The sequence below is a fragment of the Amblyraja radiata genome, chromosome 16, assembly GCF_010909765.2.
Source record: "Amblyraja radiata isolate CabotCenter1 chromosome 16, sAmbRad1.1.pri, whole genome shotgun sequence".
In the NCBI taxonomy this organism is placed as follows: Eukaryota; Metazoa; Chordata; class Chondrichthyes; order Rajiformes; family Rajidae; genus Amblyraja; species Amblyraja radiata.
Window position 1 is genome coordinate 21,855,585 of NC_045971.1, and position 13,413 is coordinate 21,868,997.

Below are 13,413 nucleotides of genomic sequence, written 5' to 3' on the forward strand. Positions count from 1 at the left end.
TCCAGAACTTTCTCAACGGTCATTACCCCCTCCCCCTCCCTCTACCCCCTCTCCCTCACACTACCTCTCTACCCCCTCCCTCTCTGACCCCCCCCCCTCCCCCTCCCCCTCTGCCCAACCCCTCCCTCTCTGCCCAGCCCCCTTCGGAAACCAGCCCTCCCCTGTGACGCTGCAACCCCCCACCCCTCAATCACTACCCCCCCTCCCCCTAGCCGCGCCTGCGCAGTTGGGGGTTATGCGTGAATGGATAGAGCGGGGAATGGGGTAAAAGGAGCGAATGAATAATATTAATATAATATCAAGGGGGGGGGGGTTAGTGTGTGTGGAGGGTGGTTAGTGTGTGTGCGCTGCCAAAGGCCGCCCCCCCCCCACCCCTCCCCCCAACGTTGAGGGGACGGGACCCAACGGGTCCCACTTGGTCTAGTGTATTTGTGTGTGTGTGCGCGCGTGTGCGATATATGTAGAAATCATTTTTACTCCATTTCATTTTTGTTTATCCATTTTAGAGGCGTATTTATATTCATAATTAGAATAGCTACATTAATATTTAATCTGAATTTTTAGCAATATACCTGCAAAGGTGATTCATTTATTCTTCTCAAGCCCCCCACATTTAAAATGTTCAATAAAATTTTTTATTTTTTTTTTACTAATGCTAGCCACTGGTCATTTGATCTATGATATTCCAAATCCCAGATTTCTGCAGTTCCTGTTCCTTCCACTTTTATTTATTCCACATGGTTCGGACATTAAGGCGTCTTTATTTTTGTGCACTATCTTTTTTGAACACTCAGTCACAGAATATTCTGCTAACAATTTCTCCCATACCAATTATTCTTGTTCCAATTACTTACACCAAATTGCAGGTCTTTCCTCTTTTTACTAAAACAAGCCATACCAATAAATATTTTTTCCATTCCTTATTTTAACGTCACTATACCTTATTTAAAGCAATATACCTGTAGTCAAGTCTTACGTTTCCTACCTAACTGAAGAGTGGAAAACTACAGATGCTGGAAACCTGAAATAACAAAGACTTTCTTCCCTGCACTCAGCAGTATACATTAAAGTAAACTTACTTACCAAGTGCTGTTTTACAGCTAAACAAAAGACCTTCTATGTGAAATGTCCTTAAAGCACATGATTACCAATATTCTACAGTAAAGAATTATCTAAGATTGCTGTCCCTCGTACCTGTAAATAACAATTTGATCCACATTAAATTATTTGGTCTTTCAGCCACTTCCTTTCTTTAACCTCTGCATTGATGGACAATGCTTGGTATTTGCAAACTGCTGAGTAACATCAAAATCTTTATTGCACTGGAAACATAGTACTGTTCCCATAATTGACCAAAACATTGACCATCCCTTTGGGTCCACGGATGCTGCTCGATGCCCCCCCCCCCCCCCCCCCCCCCCCCCCCTATCGCTCCCCGAGTTCCTCTAACAGTTTTTTTTCTCCTCTTCATTACTCTGTTGCTTTTTGGAGACCGAATCATTCCTTTCCTGCATTACATGATCTTTGTCCCTGAATGTCAACAATTCTAGTTCAACTATTCCTGAACCTTTCTTCAGTGCCATACGGATGCAATGTTTACAATCACCTGTAAATACTCATTTACCAACTTTTACATTAACAAACATGCATTTGATAATTCCTTTAAAGTAAAGTAAGGGAATATATTTAAATTAGTGAAAAGTGGCTTGTCTCAAAGCCTTTTATGTATTTTAAAGTGTGAAATATCTTAAATAATCTGCAGGCAGTGCAGTAAAGGAAATATTAGTAATGCTCAATATGCAGATGAGGACAAGGCCAAATATCCAAGTTTCAAGTGATGTTCTATGACCTAGTTTTATACCTTTGCAGGGAACAAAAGGAACTAAAAGGATTAATAGGTGAACAAGGCTGCAAAAAGGCAACATTTGCTTTAAACTGATAAAAAATAATGGTTCAATGTTGTTCTTCATCTTGAAGACATGTACTAATGACGTTTAAAACTATTCAGAATGTGAAACGCTATTTAAGCAAAATCATTTTTTTGGGTTTTCCACAAACTATTAGAAGGAAGATTGAAAACAAACTAAACATGACTTCAAGTGGAATGTCAAAGACATTTGGAAGCAAGATATTGAAACAGTGTAAAAGCAAAGCCTTCCATAAATCAGGTGCGAGATTGCTCGGTCATAGTGGAAGGCATTCTACGCTGTAGAACCTCACTGAGTTTCAAAAGTTAAACAGTTCTCTAGTCACTAGCTAGTCATCTTCATTCCAGAATAGAAAATTACTCAAAAGGCAGTAATCTTTTTCTTAAAACATGTCAACACCAGTTAAAAAACTTTGCTATTAGGTTAATTATTAATTTTCACTGCCATTATTCATATAATCCGAGAACCCGTGTTTACTATGATACCTAAATGTGATTGTGGGTGGAAATGCAATAAAACTGAATACGAAGAGCATAAAACATGGAATGAGCAAAAATAAATTGTTCCAAATTTCAAAGCCCATCAAGAGCTTAAAAGTCAGCACTGCAACCGATCTTCCACACACATTAGTACAGTGTTTTTTCCCTGAGTGAATCAGGACGCGACCCTGCAAATAATGGCACATACTTGCAATATCACACAACATGTAATATCACACAACCTTTTTGTGTACCAATTAGTATTTCTGGCAACTATAAAATTAATACACAGATCACCCACTCGTTAGTAAACCAATATCTGAGGAGTTCTGTTCATGCACAAGTGGATAATTATGGACAAAAATATAAGTTTAACTTTTTAAAGTTACATTTTCAGTATCTGGAAATCTGCTCTAACAAAAAATACCATGAAAAATTCATAGTCTTTTAACCCAAATAGGAAATGCAACAATTTACTCCCAAGCTCAATGTTTCAGGTATAGAGAGATATTCTTTCAATAAAACATAAACACACTGAAGCTGCTGCTGTAGCACAACAGACTTAGCAAGTCACAGGTATTCATGGTGTATGTGACTCACACAATATGTTGTTACTGCTAAGCATATTTAAATACATTGGCAGCTCTTTCACACACCTCAGTGGCAAATCTCACAAACAGAAACATGCTCATGAGGCTGTTATGTCTCAAAAATTCTTCAGTGAGTATTAGTCACCATACAAAGTGTCAGCTCAAGTATATCTCCTTGCTCAATAAAAAAAGTATTCCTTGGTCAGAACCATACAATTTAGTGGTCAGCAATAAAAGGCAAATTGAAATCTGGAATTTAAGCTTATTAGTGGATAAGAAAGTCTCGGAATATTAATGCTAATTTTTATCTTATTTTAATAACCACATTTTTCCAGAATATCTGGCAGATTCTTAAAGGTCACTTCCGCCAAGCAGTAACTAAACGAATGACTGCATCAAAATCACCAAGATCCCCGAGATTTATTTAACATTATCTTAAGATTGACTTATTAAGACTTTTGGACGTTAAGATCATATAGCACATTGAAAGCCAAAAGTCATCTTCTGGGTGTATTTTCGTTTTTAAAAAGTACAATTACTTTAAGATTGTTGTAATGATAAACATATAAATATTACCAAAATTCTGCAATTAGTTATGAAACTATTGTTTTACTGATGAGTAAAATGACATCTGTTTTTCACTGCCCACCATGTAATTAAGGAAGCAGACATCCCCAATTGTTCCAGTTTTAAAGCAGAAAGTAGTATTAATTCAGTTTACGTGGAATATACTTTTCTCCATACAAAAAAATAGTTTTCTTTGTGTGCACATTATAAATAGATGTGATAACACATGATGATGAAATGTGCATTACTTTGCTGCATTAATGACAAATCTTAATGTAACTTTAAAATCACTACAATGCCAATCTACGACAGCAAGCTTGTCACTCGATTATTTTCCACATAACGTTTGTATCAGATGACATTTTAAATTCGTATACCTAAATGTATATAAATTTACAGAAACTTATGTCAAAATTGTATCACCTCAGGGAAAGAATCGGATTTGTTCTTTCCCCCACAACCATAAGTTAATGCATGAAAAAAAACTTACACACCGTTACAGTAAGTATTACAGTGGCAACATTTAGTACACGTTTAACTTAGTACTTTAACGTGTCACGAACCGGGCTTTGTGCATGTTTTTTATTATAACACTTCTTCTGTAACCCATGGATGATGTTAATATCGTAAACCTTGTTAAATTACTTGTTGCACAATTGCCCGTTTCATATTTACAATTGATACTGGGCATTATTATCAACGACGAGCGTGCGGCTGAGTTTGATAACAATAAAGAAAATATTTACAAAATGCAAAATATGTCGTCCCTGCAATAAATAATAATCACACAGAAAACTTTGTCTGCCTCTTTTGCCCTCCAGTCCCACCGCACAATAACATTCCACGCAATATGCAAACATACCTTTAAAAAACACCTACTCTCTTTTCCCATCCCACGGTAAATAAACATTGTCCTTTAATTTACTCTGCATTGCTTTGCAGTCCTTGGAGTGGCCTCGCTCCACTGAAAGCATCTTCCCCCTTTCACTAGTTAAACTCCTACCCTTCAGCGCCATGTTACGGGGGACATCTCTTCCTATCGTGTAGCCGGGGATGAAAAGTGCAAACCGTGCGCTCGATCTCTGGGCAGTACCTTGGCTCGGCCAGTCGGCGGGCGTCCGCTGCGCCGGGGCCGTGCGACGCTCGCTGTTTTAATCCCCACCCGCCCCGGCTGCCCGCACCCGCTGTCAAACTCCACGCTCCGCCATCTTGCACCGCCGCCGCCACCGCCGCCGCGCAACAACATCCCGCCACGTGACCGTCCGTCCGGCCAACCGCGCACCCTCCCAGCTCCGGCCTAAAAATAGCCTCTTTAGATCAGCGCAGTATGAATAATGCAAGAGCATGTGGCTCAGTGCAGAACAGCAGATGCACTGTGTGTGTGAATGAGAAATCCTGGCAGGCATGGATACAACACTCTCTTTGCAAAACGTCTTGTTTTATCCTATTAAAACTCGTACTATTGGGGAACGAGGAAACTCGGCAAGCATGGATGCAACACTGCAAAACAACTTATTTTATATTAAAACTCATACTACATATGAACGAGGAAACCTGGCATGCATGGCACGCTCTTTGCAAAACATCTTATGTTATCATGTTAAACGTACTATATATGAATGAGAATACATGGCATGCAGCACTCTTTGCACAACATCTTATTTTATCATATTAAAACTCACACTATATGTGAATGGGGATACTTGGCGAACATGGATGTAACGTTCTCTTTGCAAAACGAAACCATCTCGTTTAATCATACCGAAACCTAAAACAAACCACGAAGTGCTGGAGTAACTTAGCGGGTCAGGTAGCATCTCTATAGGACATGGGGATGAACATAGAGCACCCATCCACGTCTTCCTGGCCCGCTGAGTTCTTCGTGTGTTTTTTTTGTAAGCCAGCATCTGCAGTTCCTCGGTGTGCCGATATTTACACCTTTATTATCTGTGAATGAGAAAATCTGGAAAGCAATGGACGCGACATTCTCTTTGGAAAATATTAAATTAAAACTAAGACTGTGTATGAATGAGAAAAGCTGGCAAGCATGGTTTAGGTCAATTACTATCACGTGTACCGAGGTACAGTGTTTTGCATGCTATCCAAAGCAGATAATACTATACATGAATCAAATCACGTCAAATGCGATAGTCGAGCAAAGGCGGAAGAAAAATGAAAATATTAAGTGTCGTATGCAACGTTCTCTTCGCAAATAAAAAATCTTATATTATCCTATTAAAACTCCGCACTGTTTAAGAATGCACGTCGTTCTTGCCAACGAAACACTGCAACATGTGCTCATTCAATATTTTTCTTAAAATGTCAACTATTTTGACACATTTTAAAAATAAACATCCCGTTTGTTGAAATGGATTCGCAACCTGCCTTACTCATTTTGGTTACAATCTCGTTTAACATTTCCCATGGCGCTAGCCCTACAAAATATATTTATAGCTATTCCTCAGAATCGGAATTTGCCAGTCTGGATGGTACACCCCGAAATCAGTGGAAGGAAAAAAATCACTTAAAGGAAACACCTGCTTGACAAGCAAATAAAAAAAAAAAATATCCCATATGCAACCCCGTTAAAATTACGCGGCATCATCTCAGAAATAATGATACATTAAACATCTCCGCCCAATCTGCAACATATTTGTTCACAGTCGGATTTTTTCCGCTCGGGACGGCATCGATTTTCACGCTCAGATTTTGGCTACGTGCCGCTGCAGTCTGTATGTATTACCTTATGGTTTTCAGGAATGGATATGACCTACCACAGCACTCGGACTCTGCACTCGTCAAACATAAGAAATTGTCGCCGAGTTGTTTAAGATGCAGCTTGTTGGTACTTTTCTTCGCATTAGCTGCAATTTCGCCGGGCAATCTGCCGTCATCGCCGTTGGCTCTGTTTGACAAGGAAACGATGTTCACGTTTTGATTGAACATTTAAGACGTAGTAATTGATTCCTTAACCTGTTCGTTAAGACTGCAGTGAAACGGCATTTGTGTATTCACCTGAAGTAGCTTCAGAACAGCAACGCAATAAGACTATTGTGGCCACAAGGAACTGCAGATGCTGGTTTACAAAAAAAAACTATCGGACTGGTACATTCCAAATATTGCACAATACTTAAGGAAATTATACTTTTACAAAGATTGGTTCGAAATTTACTCCTCACTAACATCCTTTTATGTTATCAAGTATTCCATGGCTTGCGTTGAACAATCTGCCTTGTCAATTTGATATCATGTTCCAGATGAGTTGCCACTTTATTTCAACAATTCCAAATAGTAAGTTCATTCATGTCTTTCTGGTACCAAATTCCATTTCTTTTTTTTTCTGCATCATTCACTTTGTCTTCTAAAGCAACCCCTGGAGATGCGGATGACTTGCTGTTACTCAATTTCTGAGTGCAATTATAAAAGAAATAGCGGCATATTTGGATAGCAGTAACAGGATCGGTCCGAGTCAGCATGGATTTACGAAAGGGAAATCATGCTTGACTAATCTTCTGGAATTTTTTGAGGATGTAACTAGGAAAATGGACAAGGGAGAGCCAGTGGATGTAGTGTACCTGGACTTTCAGAAAGCATTTGATAAGGTCCCACATAGGAGATTAGTGGGCAAAATTAGGGCACATGGTATTAGGGGTAGAGTGCTGACATGGATAGCAAATTGGTGGCAGACAGGAAACAAATAGTAGGGACTAACGGGTCCCTTTCAGAATGGCAGGCAGTGACTAGTGGGGTACCGCAAGGCTCGGTGGCTGGGACTGCAGCTATTTACAATATACATCAATGATTTGGATGAAGGGATTCAAAGTGACATTAGCAAATTTGCAGATGACACAACGCTGGATGGCAATGTGAACTGTGAGGAGGATGCTATGAGAATGCAGGGTGACTTGGACAGGTTGGGGCAGATGCATGGCAGATGAAATTTAATGTGGACAAATGTGAGGTTATCCATTTTGGTATAAAAATCAGGAAGGCAGATTACTATCTAAATGGCATCAAGTTGGGAAAAGGGGAAGTACAACGGGATCTGGGGGTCCTCGTTCATCAGTCTATGAAAGTAAGCATGCAGGTACGGCAGGTAGTGAAGAAAGCGAATGGCATGTTGGCCTTTATAACAAGAGGAGTCGAGTATAGGAGCAAAGAGGTCCTTCTGCAGTTGTACAGGGCCCTAGTGAGACCACACCTGGAGCATTGTGTGCAGTTTTGGTCCCCTAATTTGAGGAAGGACATTCTTGCTAATGAGGGAGTGTAGCGTAGGTTTACAAGGTTAATTCCTGGGATGGCGGGACTGTCATATACTGAGAGAATGGAGTGGCTGGGCTTGTACACTCTGGAGTTTAGAAGGATGAGAGGGCATCTTATTGAAACATATAAGATTATTAAGGTTTGGACACGCTAGAGGCAGGAAACATGTTCCCGATGTTGGGGGAGTCCAGAACCAGGGGCCCAAGTTTAAGAATAAGGGGTAAGCCATTTAGAACGGAGACGAGGAAACACTTTTTTCTCACAGAGTTGTGAGTCTGTGGAATTCTCTGCCTCAGAGGGCGGTGGAGGCAGGTTCTCTGGATACTTTGAAGAGAGAGCTGGATAGGGGTCTTAAAGATAGTGGAGTCAGGGGATATGGGGAGAAGGCAGGAACAGGGTACTAATTGGGGATGATCAGCCATGATCACATTGAATGACGGTGCTGGCTCGAAGGGCCGAATGGCCTACTACTGCACCTATTGTCTATTGTAGTGAACTCTCTTTTGGAGGGGCGATGGATAGAGGTGGGGGGATGGGTGAAGAACAGGCCAGCTACTACATGGACTTGGCAGATGAGGTGTTGACCAAGGAGCATAGAGATCCAAGGTGGTTGGTGACCAGGCTCTGCTGTACACACCCCTCAGGCACTAATTTCTATGCAATAATTGAAAAGCAGAACAAACAGTTCATGTGTTCAAAATCGTGATATCGAGAAAGGCACGTCTGAAGGAGGGTCTCAACTCGAAACGTCACCTATTCCATTTCTCCAGAGATGCTGCCAGACCCACTGAGTTACCCCAGCATTTTGTATCTATCTTCAGTATAAACCAGCATCTGGTTTATACCAATTCCTTTCTACACATCCTGGCACAAGTTTAGTGATAGTTTGTCCACTAAAAAGCAAAGAGTTGGAAAGGGAGGGGCGTGTTATAGGTATGAATTAATGTTAAATATCTGTCAACATTAACAAAGTAAGATGAATGGAAAAACTAAGTTAAGACTGCCTTTCAAAGCTGAAAGGAAAATTAACACACATTTGGAGAAGCAAAATCATAGCTATGGGCCCCGGCTGAATGTCCTTGTACTCACTTCCCAGAGGATTGCTTGATGAGTGGGAATATGCACAGAAAATGTGTAGGAAAGAACTGCAAATGCTGGTTTACGCCGAAGAGACACACATAATGCTGGAGTAACACAGCGGGTCAGGTAGCATCTCGGGAGAAAAGCTTATTCCTTTTCTCCAGAGATGCTGCTAACCTGTTGAGTTATTCCAGCTTTTTGTGTCTATCTTTATATTCCTAGAAAATGTTGGTTTAAAGAGGTTTGACCACTTCGGCACTTTTGTACATATTTTTCAGAAGACCGTGGTGTACCTTGCACGATCAGACGGCAGCTAAGTTGTATAAAAAGTTAGAATCATCTTGAATTATCTGGAAATGCTAGCTGCCAGAAAAACCTCAGTACCTAATTGACCTGTTCCTTTCTCTAAGTAAACGTGAAAAATTGTTGCCTTTTGCATTCAGAGCTTCTTGATGCATTGGAGTATGCACTTGTAACTGAGAGGGGTCTTTGATAAAGACACAAAGAACTGCAGATGCTGGAATCCTCAGCAAAACACAAAGTGGTGGGGTAATTCAGTTGATCAGGCAGCATTTAAGGAGGGAATGGATAGACGACATTTTGAGTAAGGATCCTTTTTAGACTGATTGAAGTAAAGGGAAGAAAGCTGGAAAGAGGTGGAGGAGATACAAAGCCTAGCAAGTGATAGGTGGACACCAAATGCTGGAGTAACTCAGCGGGTCAAGCAGCATCTCTGGAGAAACGGAACAGGTGACGTTTCAGGTCGAGACCCTTCTTCAGAGAGTTAAAAGAAGGGTCTCGACCCGAAACGTCACCTATTCGTTTTCTCCAGAGATGTTGCCTGACCCGATGAATTGCTCCAGCATTTTGTGTCTATCTTCGGTGTAAACCAGCATCTGCAGTTCCTTCCTACACAAGTGATCGGTAGATACAGGTGAGAGGGGTTTGGATGGTGCAAAAGACAATGGCTGGAGATGAAAAGGAGACAAAGGGGTGTTAGATAAGGAAAGAAGAGTGAAATGAGTGAAGGGAGATGAGCGATAGATTTGGTGGTCTAAACGTTAATGTGATATTAATCTTCACCCATGAGAAGAGTGGGTTCTGTGATATATTTTCTCCATTTCAGCCATCAGAAGATGATGTATCTATATAACAGGCTCTTTTATGAGTGGATGCACAAAAGTTGTTGTCCTCTGAGATGCACAGAAATAGCAACTGAAATCACGATGGCAATGAGAAACAGTTGGGATAAAGCATTGCACTGCAAAAAATTAGGTCCAAACAGCAAAACGTCAATGCACCAACAAAAATGCTGAAAAAATGATTTAATAAGCAAAAATAAAACAAAATTTCTATCCAACCATTATAAAGTGATTTTCAAGTTCAACATATTTGCGCCTACATAACGTATTACCACGCTTTCACATTTACCATGCTACTTGCAAAAAGCAGCAAGAAAGACACTAAATTTAGTGTGGGAAATATTGGCTTTTTTTTTAATGCTCCCCTGAGGTTTGCACTCATCAGCTTTACAGTTTAGAAACCCAACATTTTCAGAACTATAAATCAGACATACTAACCCATGTGCTCAATTTCACAATGCGTAGAATCCGACAGAAACATTAATCTGTGGTTTAAGATACAAACTTTACAATACGTTTTTTTTTTTGTCTTAGCATTAAATGCAAAAAATCAGTATATGCTGCAAAATCTTTCACATCCATGTTATGTGATATTTCCATTCTTAGAGAGCCTGTAATTAACAATAATAGATTGATAGTGTCGTACACAGTTGATATGGGTTTCCTTATTTTCAAAGTCAAGTAAACTTTGGTGACGAATATAATGTCCACCCAATCAAGAGTCATTGATTTTAAGATATTGCCAAATTTTAAAACTACTCTCTTTTTCTGTGCTTGTTCAATTGTACATTTAGGTTTATTTTTAACCCATTTAATATTGAATCTTTATATTAGTACTAAATGGAATTTGATGTATGGAGGTTAAATTACATAAGTTATGTCTACCGTGCTCCATATGTATACATATGTGTACAGATTCATTCATGTTGGCATCTGAGACATTTAGAAACATGGTGAAGGCCAGATAGAACCAAAATGCTTTCCTTTTTGGATAATGAAGGTCATCATGTGAGTCTTTTTTTTTAATGAATTTGCTGCATATCATTTCACATATGGAATGTACTCAGATGACTAAACGTTTATGATCTTTGTGGTGCAAACCTCCCTTTGTCACTGGCATGTTACAATAGTTAATGCTGTGGTCTCACAGTTCTGGGGCACTGGTTTTACCTAGACGTCAGGTGCCGTCTGTTAAATTTACCTGATCTCTCCATGCTTATGTGGGTCCCTACTTAGGATATTTAAATCTACATCCTGGAAATGTGCTGGTAGATTAATTGGCTACTGTAAATAATTATTTAGTGTAAATAGCAAACTAATGGGTAGGAAATGGAGGGTATTGGCTCACGTGCAGGCAGAGGAACTTAGTTTATCTTGATATCATGTTTGGCATGAACATTTTGGGCTGATGGGCCTGTAATTGTGCTGTGCCTTCCCCATAAAGTAATAATCCCACAAACCGAACAGCACATTCAGGTTAATGTTATTGGTCTATTACAAGTCCCAATCCCCAAACACAACACCAGCCTCAAGTCCGCTCAGTCCACCTAAACCTACCTGATCTCGCGGTTGCTAAACACTGTAACTCCCCCTCCCATTCTGACATTCTGACATTTCTGCCCTGGGCTTCCTCCACTGTCAGAGTGATGCCTAGTGCAAATTGGATGAAGAGCACCTCATATTTCGCTTGGGCACCTTACACCCCAGCGGTATGAATATTTACTTCTCTAACTTCAAGTAACCCTTGCTTTCCCTCTCTCTCCATCCCTCCCCCTTCCTAGTTCTCCGACCAGTCTGATTGTCCCCTTGATTAAATTATATTTTTGTATGCCTCGTTGTCACCTTCTCCTAGTAACAATAGTCTATTCTACATTTCCCTTGATCCTCATCCCATGTTTTCACACGTTACCCCTCATTATCACTGTGTCCCCCCCTCTCCCCTGACTCCCAGTCTGAAGAAGGGTTTCGGCCTGAAACGTTACCTATTTCCTTCGCTCCATAGATGCTGCTGCACCCGCTGAGTTTCTCCAGCATTTATGTGTACCTTCGATTTTCCAGCATCTGCAGTTCCTTCTTGAACAACATGCTGCCTGTCCCGCTGAGTTACTCGAGCATTTTGTGTCTTTCTTCGGTGTAAACCAGTATCCGCAGTTCCTTCCTACACATCAGCCTTCCATCAGTAGCCCCCAGGCTTAACACCCCTGAATTGATCCCGCTCCTTCAAGGCACTGATTCTCAACCATCCTCTAACTATTGATTGCAGGCCTCAACTCACCAACCTTCTCCCCCTCCAAGTGCCAGTAACCAAGTGCCCAAAATAGAATCATTACCCTCCCAACCCAGCTGCCAATTACAGTTGCAGGTTCACCATCGACATTGACGACTGATCACTGCCTGCAGATTTCCCTGACCACTGGTCACTGACATGCAATTATCAAACTACCAGCAATGGGCTGATCACAAGTCTTGGACTTGATGTTATCTTTGAACGTTAATTGCAGGCCCACAACTCACTGAATCCCAATATTGTTCCCCAAATCCACTTCCTGACCCACAGACTTCAACCTTAATCTACTGGCTGAGATGTAAAGTTAGACAGGGTGGTTAGTCAGTTTGGATATGACGCCTTGATTACTGCAATCATAGAATGTGAGGAAAGCTGTCAAAGTATACAGTGGGCTATAGATGAGTGGGATACAGTGGGACATAGAACCTACAGACATGGGTGGTGAAATGGCAGATGGAGTTTCATCAGAGCAGTGTGAGAGAGGTTCAAATGTAAGGGGAAAATATACAATTATTGGAGCAACCCTCAACAGCATTGTATTGGTGTGTCAAAGAAAAGCTTTTTTTTAGCTTGAGGCTAATTTACCAGTAACAATATCTTGGGGCCCACGCACCATAATAATTTAACCTGGCAGACCCATGACCAAAACTGGCTGTCTTGCTGTACAATTATTAGACATGCTTCCTCCACATTCATAGTCATGGATTCCAGAAATAACGAAGTTAATCATAACATTTATTCACACATAAAATCGTGATTTTAAATCAAACAGTTGACTCCAGGATGGCATTGTTAAGCTTTTATTGTCCAACCCTTTAAGAAGGTGGTAATGACATTGAGTGGGAAGTTTGGCCACGTCAGAGAATAGTTAAGAGTCAGTCACATTATTTCAGTTTTCCAATTCATTATGCAGTAGATATGGATGATCAGACAAAGACATTGGTAAACCGGGGGTTGTGGAATTGCCATCACCATATTAATATCGCAAGAATTTCATTGCCCCATCAGGGACACATGACAATAAACTCACTTGAACTTGAACTTGAACCATTACCACATCTTTATTCCTGATTTATT

General features: G+C 40.5%; 1 protein-coding gene across 5 annotated transcripts in view; it reads right to left on the reverse strand.

Moving 5' to 3' along the window:
- Positions 1-4,788, reverse strand: part of hdac5 (histone deacetylase 5) — a 288,826-nt gene extending 284,038 nt beyond the window's left edge. For 3 of the 5 annotated variants that reach the window (XM_033035320.1, XM_033035315.1, XM_033035317.1), the window contains exon 1: positions 4,658-4,788. The gene's annotated coding sequence lies outside the window, so the exon portion shown is untranslated. The other 2 variants (XM_033035319.1, XM_033035318.1) reach the window with 2 other exon arrangements.
- Positions 4,789-13,413: the final 8,625 nt, after the last annotated feature.